This window comes from Hylaeus anthracinus, unplaced genomic scaffold (assembly GCF_026225885.1).
Source record: "Hylaeus anthracinus isolate JK02 unplaced genomic scaffold, UHH_iyHylAnth1.0_haploid 0, whole genome shotgun sequence".
NCBI lineage: Eukaryota > Metazoa > Arthropoda > Insecta > Hymenoptera > Colletidae > Hylaeus > Hylaeus anthracinus.
Window position 1 is genome coordinate 18,918,677 of NW_026533254.1, and position 11,190 is coordinate 18,929,866.

General features: G+C 44.4%; 1 protein-coding gene across 5 annotated transcripts in view; it reads left to right on the forward strand.

The window, feature by feature from the left end:
- The first annotated feature begins 477 nt into the window (after window positions 1-477).
- Window positions 478-11,190, forward strand: part of LOC128885948 (RNA-binding protein Musashi homolog 2) — a 61,657-nt gene continuing 50,944 nt past the window's right edge. For 2 of the 5 annotated variants that reach the window (XM_054140371.1, XM_054140428.1), the window contains exon 1: window positions 478-824. The gene's annotated coding sequence lies outside the window, so the exon portion shown is untranslated. Of the gene's footprint in view, window positions 825-915; window positions 943-5,079; window positions 6,233-11,190 lie in introns of those variants that run through there. The other 3 variants (XM_054140418.1, XM_054140381.1, XM_054140386.1) reach the window with 2 other exon arrangements.

Genomic DNA, 11,190 nt, shown 5'->3' on the forward strand with positions numbered 1-11,190 from the left:
CGATGGTGATCGGCGGTAGGCACTCGACAAAATAAACCGTCGTGTGTGCCAGTGGTCTGCGCGGCTTGGTCCGGCTCTGTCCGACCCGGCTTGGCCCCGGTCCGGTCGCGGCTGTAACCGCGTCTGTCCGATCAGCATGACACGGTGCATCGTCTGCGTAAATAGACGTCGGCGTCGGCGTCGGCGTCGGCGTCGACGTCGACGTCGAGGGCGGGTGGGTGGCCGGTGCCACCGGTTGCCACTTTGCAAGCAAAGCGTGCAGTGCACACTATCGCGGTGCACATGCGTACTCGAGTCCCGTTGCTTTATAGTATAGGTATCGAAGAGAACTAGAGAACACCCTTCCGCGCCCGGCGCGATGTCTACCATCCACCCCCACCGACCCGGTCCCGACCCGACTCGAACCTCGTCCCCACCCCGTCAGCCCTCTGCACAGACCTTCGGCTTTGGTACCGCTCATAACCAGCCGAGTGGGGGATAGAGCTCTCCTCCGCAGGCTACCCTCGAGGAGGATATCAAACTTAGTCGCAAAGCGTACGTTGTCGCGTGTGTTTGTTCGCGTGGCCGACACGCTAATCGGCGTTCGTCGCGAAACGTTCACCGTTCCGCTATCGCTGTCGCTATCGCTTTTGCTTTTGCTTTTGCTTTTCATTTTGCTTTTGCTTTTGCGAACGTCACGTTTACGCAGAATCGGATTTCGATTGTTCGCGTACCTCGGCCGAGTCGACTAGCAGTCGATTTTCAGTGTAATTTGCTGAGAAACGTTGATGGAGAAGGGCTGATCTCGTGGCAGTGACTTGTTGAACACGGCTTACGACAATGAGGTGATTATTTGAAGCAGATCCAACGCAAACGCAAACAACCAATCGAATCCGTACGAGATTTTTCATTCGAAACCGTTTCATTTCGTACAGTGTAAATGCGCGAACAATGCCCCGAACGGTACGAACAAGTATACATTTTCATAGGGAACGTACGATGAATTTTAATTAATCGTCTATCGAACAGTTTTGTATCCGCGATGTGGTTCTAACGCGTCAACTTTTTGATGCGCATCCCTTACGTTCCGTTGTGTGAAATTCGGTCGGCTTCAAGGACTAGATTCGACTAATCGTGTACGAAATTTCAATCGAGATGTACAGAATTTAATTTTAGAGTGCGGTTCACCGATAAATCTTGGATATTTCATCCAAAGATTAATGCGGTGCCACCAACTCTCATCTACCGAACCGACTTGCGTCTTACCGTGATAAATCTTTCAAAAATGTCACCAACAGCAACCGATTTAATCCACGATCTGCAACATTTGTATCTAGAATTTATTAATACACGGAGATGCAAATGTAGTCGATGATATAATTTCAATAGCGAATACGGAACAAACAGTTTCGTCGTTGGTACGAAGGAAGGAAGGAAATTGAGGAGCATCGGTGCGGCGTTTCCTATACCAGAATCAATATTTTTGCTGGTAGACGGAGATAGGTCTTGCGAAATATTACAATACCGAATTATGAGTCTTTTCCGTCGATCGAAAATCTCTAATCCGTTAGCACGCGCGTATATCCAACGAGCCAAATCGGTGAAAATTAATCTCTCGAGAGGGCAAGTCGCGAATCACTAGTGAACGCGAATCACTAGTGAACGCGGATCGATGAACCCGACGAAACGAAACGAAACGAAACGAAACGAAACGCGACGCGGCTCTGTTCAAGTACCTTGTGTTTTTTAGCAAGATGAACGGAGGATGTCTATTTTTTATGTGATCCGATACGAAGATTCATACATAATTCTGTTAAACGAATCGTGCGTGTTATTTATACGCAAATATAATTTTCAAAATTCTCTCAACCGACGCCATAGAAAAGGCTACGTTTAAAACACCGTTAAAAATAAAGTTTAATTGAACGGATCCTCTTGTTTGAAGATGCGCATCATTCGATGATGATCCCGTTGAATCGGGTTTGCGATTTTTATACCGGTCCGTTTATAGTAACGAACAATACCGGTAAAATGAGATAGGTCATTGAAATTCCTTCAGGCTGCGAGGAACGCGATTATCGTTACCAACGGGTCTGATCTCGTGCGTCAACCGTGCTACATAGGTTCTGACGTGCTGTTCCCCGCTAGTCTTCAATTTCTCGTTGTTTTCGCGAACCGTTTATCTGCTAGTCCTCCATTCTCCATTCTTCCTGCCTTTCGTTCTCGGGAAATGAAAGCACAACGGAGAAAAACTAGGGACAGGATTTCCGAACAATAGATGAATTTTATCTCCGTCTCGCGCCAAGGGTTGGCAGTTTGGTTGTCGGACCTTTTCAGCGACTCAGCGATTCGTCCAGCAAACTTTCAACTTGTAATTACCGTAAAGTGCGCACAAACATCGAACACGGTGTCGATTATGTGCCATTTTATTTCAGTTTTGGCTCGATGCAAACAATATGGCTAATTAATTAACTGTTATTTCAAGTATTGCATACGAATAAAGAGAAAAGTGGAGCTTTATTCGGCGGATCGAGAGCACTGTACCGAAAGTTGTTTTCCCGCGTGACGCGACGCGAAGCGACGCGAAGCGACGCGACGAGAGACACAACGCGACACAACGCGACACAACGGGCAAATTATTCACAACACCTTTTGTAATAGACCACCATCGTTCCGTACCGTGTTGCTCACGCTGAAGAATCGAGAGTAGAGTCGAGAAGAGGTAGTTATTTCAAACGTTATCGGTGGTTCGTTCACCGAACTAGCGAACAGACTGGACCAGATGTCGGCTAAATCCGTACCATTCGACGACTTTGGCCGCAGCAGCTCTTTTGCCTTCCTCCATCGTGGAGGCTCTCGTCTAAGTAAGATTGACGTTCGACGATCAAAGTGTCCCGAAAATCGCGGCCACGAAAGCTTGGAAACTGTATTTGGAACGAGCTGCAAATCGCTGACCTTGATATACACGATACATATACATACGTACATGTACATTCGTAACAGGTTTGAATAGGATGTGAGTGCGTCTATCGTTGACAATGTTGTTCGATTCTTTTTACGCAAAACGAAACGTGAAAGTTGGTAAATGAAAAGGCACGATAAGCTGAAAGAAGAGCGTGGCATTCCAAAAATATCGACACCGCAAACCGTGTTAAGGATTATATAAACTGTCCGTGATGACAAGATGGTGGAATACGCCGAGCGACGTGCAACGCAAGCCAGTCGAAAGTCGAAGTTCCAAGTTTAGCCAGATGACGCGGGTTAGCAAGGAGACACGAGTCCGAGCTTGGTATGCCTGTTTCTATCTAATACTAAACATAGCGTGGCGGGCAATGATCATTTTAGGAAAATCATGGCCCATACAATTCACTGTTGATCCCCGACGACTTGACTCGACTCGACTCGATGAATAAACATAGTCGTTTAAAAAAGAATATAATTATACGATTGCTGCGAGAATCTTGGAGATCGAACTTTTCCTGGCACGTGCAAGAATACGCGGGACAATCTTCATTTAGTAAAATCCGAGAAAGGCTGTGAAATGTCGAAAGCTGTGAAGAGAAGGACTCGTTGAATCGAAAACTGGTTGATCCAAGTTTTCGTCTGTTTTATAAAAATAAAGGAACCGCGAGCTACGAGTTTGAGACATTCCACGAGGTATAACGTTATCATTGTAACGGAGCAGTGTTGTTACGCGCGACGAATCTGTCAACGTTTATGGCAACGCGCTTGGTCATTAATCAACGCGAATCCTGGCAACAGAATCCCGCCAAGAACAACGCGACCATTAAGTTTCATGTTCCGCCACCTTTGTCCCGGAACAATAAAACGGTCGGATTGGCGCGGTAAGCTCGTTCGTGGTTGATTGAATGATTGCGAGGTGTTCGGCTGTTTAGGATGCCACCGGAAATAAATGGCAAAAGGTTTGAATAAATCTCGGAGCGTAGAACGATGCGCGATGATGACAGTATTAGAGAGAGCCGTCTCTGATCGGTACCGTGAATAATTTCCTATCGAATTACTCTCGTAGAGCTTCTGGTTACGTTACGTTGTACGTTTATTCTCCGTTAAAGTAGCTAATGGGTAAAAAGTCAGTCGGTCGCAGCAACGATGAAAATCCTGGCTCTCGAAGACAAAAGGAAGGAAGCTGGTTTCGCGGGGGTGGCTGGCGGGGAAGGCTAAAGATATGGAGACCGGAACGAAAAACTGTGGAAGGAGTCAGTGACTGTTAGCAGCTGGGGAAAAAGAGAGAAAGAGCGAAATTCTTCGACTGCGTAGCTTTCTCATTATCGCGATTGTTCCGCAATGGGTACCGGTCGACAATAGGCGACACAGTTTTTTCGTCGTGCATAAAAGAACGTCGTACTACGTCTCTCCTACTCCTTTCTATGCATGCTGCTTTCTCTCTCTTTTTAGCTACATTTCAAGTTGCTACATTATCCATTGTGCCAGAACGCAGTTGAAACAGGTCTACAAAAGAGTCGATAGTAGGTCATCGGCTGGTTTCTACACGCGCTTATTTACTTCCTCCTTGTTTCTCTTTTCTCGCGCCTTCTTGTTTGCACTCTCCGTCTCAAACACGATCAAAAACACGCACATTTTTAAACCTCCGTTTCGCAAACTACGACGACTGATCAAAATTGGATGAGTTGGCGAACCAACTTTTTAGACTGTCTGTCTGCAACCTTTGTTTTACAACGAAAATCTTTTAACGCTCCCTTTGCCCATTTCAGATTAACTTTTATATCACGGACGAGAATTCGGTGGGATTCCAGCACGCGCACGGACACAGAAAAGAAACATAATTTCGTCTCGGGAATAAAAGTACCAAGCGCATTTGCAGTTGGACTTGAAAGCGGCACCGACCTTCTCATTCTCATTTCGTCGCGTTGGCTCAACTATGCGGAGGTCAACAAGGAAATGCCAAGCGTAATTGTAATTGCGAATTTCAAAGTTACGATGAAATCGAGAAATTGTTCGGCTAGATCTAGGCAAACTTTAAAAGCGACAAAACGAAAGAACCGCTTTCTTATTCTATAATGTGTATTTTCAAACGATGCTATTCGATTAGGGTATTGAAAGACGAAGGGTATCTGAACGTGAACCTTGTGAAACGAAAAATAAAATTGCTCGAAAGGCGAGAAAATGTGTAGGATTTTGTTTCGAAAACAAAAGAAAGACAACAATACTATCAATTAAGGTGTACAACGGGACGAAAAGACGACCTGAATGCGGGCTGCAGATTAAAACCATGGAAGAAGAAAAGAAAAAAAGAGAATTGTACAAAGAAAGAAACACTGGTAGGATGCAAGGTGCACGCGAGGAAAATTATGTCGCGGAAATGTCGAGAATCTCGTGGCTGCTTTTCGTCGGTGAACCTAAAAACAGCCCTGTCGAGAGTATAGGTCGTGTCGGGAGACGCAACGACGCCAACGGAAGAGTAGACGAGATGAAAAAGATGAAATGGTCTTGTCACGCAATCACTGTCGAAACTTGTTCGATGAAAAACTTGTTTCGCTACGAAAATCCAAACTTTCGTTCCATTTCTTCTCCCCTGAATGATAGCGATACTTGTTTCGTACGTCGAAACATTGAACGTCAAAATGTCGGTAACGAATCGTGTCGAGCGAAAGTGAACAAGATACGTATAGTGTAGATGAAAAAAATTGAAATTTGCATACGTAGAATATACTATGTATATAGATGTTACTCTGCTATTGTATTACAATATACAGTACATCGGTATCCAGTAGTATAGCTCGATAATATGTCAGCCACGGTATAGCTTCTTTGGGAATATAACGACCAACGAATTTCGAAAATGGGTTAATGCGTACCGTTAAAAATATTTTCAAAGAACGCGACTAGTGATTCGGAAACTAGATGAAAATTTAACGCGACGATCGATTCTTTGATTATCCAACTTTTGCTCTCGATAAAATCTACATCACTTTACCTACCAACGAACTCGGTCTATCTATCTATCTTCTACTCGTACCTTTATGTCGCCACAAAACACCACGAACAGGTTTTTTTTAGAGATTCGCGTTGCCACTGTTTCCGATATTTCACCCTCGCCTCGTTCCGCGTCCTCGGTCACCTCCGCCGCGCAGCATCGCATCGCAACGCATCGGTTGCATCTCCTTGAAGGCAGCGACTGGCTCATAGCGAATGCAACACGATCCCTTTGTTGGCCGAAGAATGAAAAAGTCTGCTGTGTATCGCTCCGCTGAGCGGTCCGTGACTACACAAGGTACATTAAAAGATTTTCTTCGGGGATTTCTCGCGGGCAACGTGTGCGCGTTCTTCGACCTCGGCAAACAGAAAAGTGATTTCTGCGAAATTCTTGCGTGCTCATTCGCGACCTCGACGCGAGAAGCAAAGTAATTACATCTTAGTTACTTGCGATGCGATGCGATGCGATTCGATCCGATCCGATCCGATCCGATCCCATACGATCCGTCTAGAACGATCCAAAGTGAAATACAAATATTAACGCGTACCCACTTTTATAGAATGTTGTTCGAATCGTTGCATAGATACAGTCATTTTCTTTACATTGTGTAGTTAACGATTTAATAAAAAGTACCAAGTACGAGGAAAATTATCGCATGCCGGCATCACAGAGACGCGGCATTAAATGTTTGGCCAGGTTTCAAATTACTGGATCTCGTTTGGCTATGATCTGACCAACCACGACCTTGTGACATTTTCTTTCGCGCGTTATTCTTCGTAAACAGACATTTTCGATCAATTATTCCGGGTGAAGAGACGTCACGTTGGCAACAGGGTTGCACGTTTCTTGTATCAAGGTTGGCTCGGTTTAGAGGAACAAGGGAGAAAATTTGTTTTTCTTTTTTCAAATGGACATTTTCCAAAATACTCTGTTATACATATGTATGTATATGTATAATAACAGTGTGTTACGATCTAGTCGAGAGATGATTAATATTATAGTATGTGCGAGGGTGAACCCGTTCTAGAAATTCGTTCAAGGTTCTGGCTTAATCGTCTTTTGTATAGCTCGGCAGGGGGAAAGGAGCGAGACAAGATTGTCTGTCTGGAGGAGGCCAAAGCGATCCGTGGTACGTCAACTATGACCAAAGAGAAACCAAGCCTATTCTGGTTCGCCCACGTGCTCGTTTCGTTCAGTTTTCCGCGACGATAACGACGTACTGTCACCGTTACGGACACCCAATTGCCAACGATTTTATTCAATTGTATTCGTTGGACGTACCACCTTAGGGAAATCTTTCTTATTCCTCATGGGCGACAAATTCATAATTCGTCAAGTGAAACCAGAGTACAAGAAAAATTTTCCATGTTTCTACACACCTTTCGAGTGTAAGACCTTGCGTAAGACTGCAAGTTTGCATCAAGCACATGAACGCATTGCGTTGCATAAAACGTGTCGAATAGCGGTTTCATCGTTTTGAACCTGTTACGGTAGCACAAGTGGTAAAAGGGATTTACGACTTTCCAGTTGGATCGAATAGAGAAAGTGGACGTGATTGGACGTAAACTGGGTAACCCACCGTTTATAGTCACTGTCGATTTACCTATTTTAACGATCATAACAACGAGGACGCGACGCTATGAGACACGACGTACTCGTATGTATCGTATCATACTTTAGCTATAAATGTTAGTTTTGGTCGAATAAGGAAACTGTTTGAGAAACAAACACCGCGATAATATCATTTATCCGTTAGAAAATTGTTTCAAATCACTTGATCGAATCTGATAGTTCCAGTCACTTTTTCTTTGTCTTTGTCACTGTTTAGAGTCGACGGTACACGTTGTTCCTACGAGAAAATTGATTTTTCTCGAAAAGCCAAGTAAAATGTATCCCACTCGACGTTGTAACCCAGATTTCGAGAGAATCACAGGAACCGGAAGACGAGCACTCGCGAGATTTCCTCGTGCGGATAGGATCGCGAGATCCTTTTCGCTCTTTTCGGCCTCCTTTTCATCTTTTTCATGCCCATCGTTCTCGTTCGCGTTCGCTGTTCACTCTTCGCTGTTTGCTGTTCGTCTTTCGCTCTTCACCGTTCACCGTTCACCGTTCACCGTTCACCGTTCACCGTTCACCGTTCAACGTTCAACGTTCAACGTTCAACTTTCGACATTCAACGTTCGGTGTTTAACGTTCAATGATCGCTCCAAGAATTCACGAAACAAATCATCTTTCCAGGATTCTTTTGCATCCTTTTTCCGTTGAAATTACAAAGTTACGTGACCATGTATAGCGAAACTCTCCGCTTCGATTACTAGAGAAATTCCGTTGTAGATCCCGAATGCTTTTTCCCAATTATTTACATACTCGTTCAAAACTGTAACTGTCTATCGGTCTGGTTAATTCGGTCAAGTGACGTCGCAGGTGACTCGTGTGTTTACTTTTCCCGTAACGATCATTGAATATTTGCCGATACTGGTAGTATAGCCAAGAAATTGATGGAAAATTGGGTGACAAAGAGGGTAAATGGACGCGAAAAGATCGATATAAATGCAATCTACATTTCGGATATTTTATGGTGCATAAACGTACATCAACGGCGTGTTTCAATCCCGACCTAGCAACTCTTTTCTTCTATGAACGCAATAACTGTAAGAGCTTAAGGGACAACCACCGAAGCTCTCCAGAGATTCCTTTGCGTTCTCTTTGTTTTCTTCCGAAAAAAGAATGAGATAAACCCACCAGCCGATAAAATATGCCTTATATGACAATAGTCCGAGGCATGGCTATAAAAATTCATTCCGATGGCTGGTGAATATCTTGGAGCTCGTTTTCATCGACGAGGCGCTAAACGTAAGTAGTAACGAAGGATAAAATCGATGAAAAACCAAGATGAAAGCGTGAAACGGAATGGAAATCGACCGAGCGGACACAGTGCTTCGCAGACTTTATTAATTCTTAGCTTCCTAATTGGATCACCCTTGAATTAATTGACGCGATTAAACGGTCCAACTCGACGACATCGTCGATATTGGCGAACGAAAGTCGCTTCCCTTTTCCACTTAAATTCGCGGAAATTCATAAAATGTCGTATTTCGGTGTTGTTCGAATCTTTTTCAAAGGGTCAACGAAACGTTCTCGCTTCTGCTAGACGCGAGATTACGGTGGATAGGTCTTTAGATGAGCTCGCCTCCTATAAACTTTTTTTTTACTTTCAACCGACTAAAATACGCGTCAGAAATGAATACTTTGAACTTTGAATTCAATCACATTTTCATATTGCCGACACCCAACTTTTGATTACAGTGTTAAACCCATCGCACGTGGAATCGAGTATTCGATAGGAGAGCAGTGCGTAAAATGTCAACTAGTAAATTTTAACGATGCACTTGTGCGTTTAATATGCTAAAGCGAGCTCACTAATATCCTGTTGCACCGTTAATTATTACTATCGTTAATAATTACAGAGTTCTATACGTGCGATTTGTCGAATATCATTTTTGCATAAAATTCGGTTGTTCGAATCCAAACAACAAATTAAGAACAACAGTTTTTACGTTGAACGGTCACTACGATACTTTGTTTCGAAAGATTCGAATTCCTATGCTCCAGCTCTGGAGCGCGAGGTCTTGGTCGAAAAATTCCCTAACGCAACCGAACGCGTTGAACTTTGGCCAAGGGTCCGGAAGTTGACTTGGGAGGTTACCAAAAGATACCTGGAGAGAGAGAGAGAGAGAGAGAGAGAGAGAGAGAGAGAGAGAGTCATCCTGGCGCCTGTGCAACCCCATTCGACGACGACGCGAAAATAAAAACAAAAGGTGAAGAACGACGCGGACGGTGGCGGTTAGCACGAATTTGCATGGCAAACGATCGCAGTTTGCAATTTTTCTCTCGAGTACTTTTCGCAAACTGCTCAATCTTCTGCCATCCTCTCTCTTTTATCCCGCATTATTCGAATCCATAGTTGGACAAAGAATCATCTTTCTGCAACAGAAAATAATGTGCTTCGATATGTCGTAGAGCGTTCACAACGACCTCGACCTCGACACCGATAAAACATTTACACTCCTGTTTGTCGCGACCACGCAAAGCTGTTTTCGTAATCCTAAACATCCTAAACGTCAAACTGGAACAAAGTGGCATATTCGTGATCGTTGCTCGACTGTCGCCGCCATGGGATATCGTCGTGTTGCGTCGCGTCGCGCGTCGCGTCGGACCGTTGCATGATGAGACTATCTCGACATGCTTCGAATAGAACAATCTACGAGGATGTTTGACTCGTAGAACGATAGTACCGTGGTATCTGACGATTACTTTTTCGCAACGGCAATGACACAGACTACCCGGTCACGATATTTCATTTCAAGTAAGCAACATTTATACGAGCGAATAAACATTTTCTAACGACGATTAGGTTCGAAAAAGAAAATTATGTCGAGAAACTCGATGTATGTACAGACCGCCCTGGCAACCTGTCTCGTCGACGAATCTCTTCCGCACACGCGGAATTCTATGTAAAATCGTAAGCAAGGAGCCGCGGATCGGAGGATTTGCAAGTTTGAACACTTTCATTTGGCTATTTTCACATCGCTGGATCTTCTATTTCGAACCAGACCGATCAGATGTTTCATTTGGGCAAATGCCAATTTCGCTACTCTCGGTATGTCTATAATAAGAGTGGAATTATCAAGATGTAACGATACATTAACTTTTGTAGTTGGCAGTTGGGATACGCCAAGGCATACTGGTCAGTGTATACAATTGGACACATTTTTACCTCGTAAATGATACGATCAGACAACGCTGACATTCGCTGCGAAACGAATCGAATCGCTCGAGTGTTTTCTGCCTTAAAAATTAAAGAAGGAGCATATCGAGCATCGATAGGTAACGCCACCGTATTTCCTCTTTCGCGATCCACGACTGACCGGCGCGGCATGGGCGTTCTCCGATCAATTCCGGAAGTGGAGCGTGCAGCCGTGCAAGCGCGCGCGCGCGCGCGCATGCTACAAAGCGATCGATGAACCGTGACGAAAACAAAGAATCTGCCCCCGTTTCGCCAACTATCCTCTGAAGATAATGCCGCGAAACGCAAATCGCCGCCCTTATCAGCGACGCGCGAGTCGACGAACAATGGCGACTGACAATGCCGACGATCGATGACAACGGATTTCGTGGATGTCGGTTTCTCTCGCTATATATCCCTTTTCTCTCTCTCTCTCTCTCTCTCTCTCTCTCTCTCTCTCTCTCTCTCT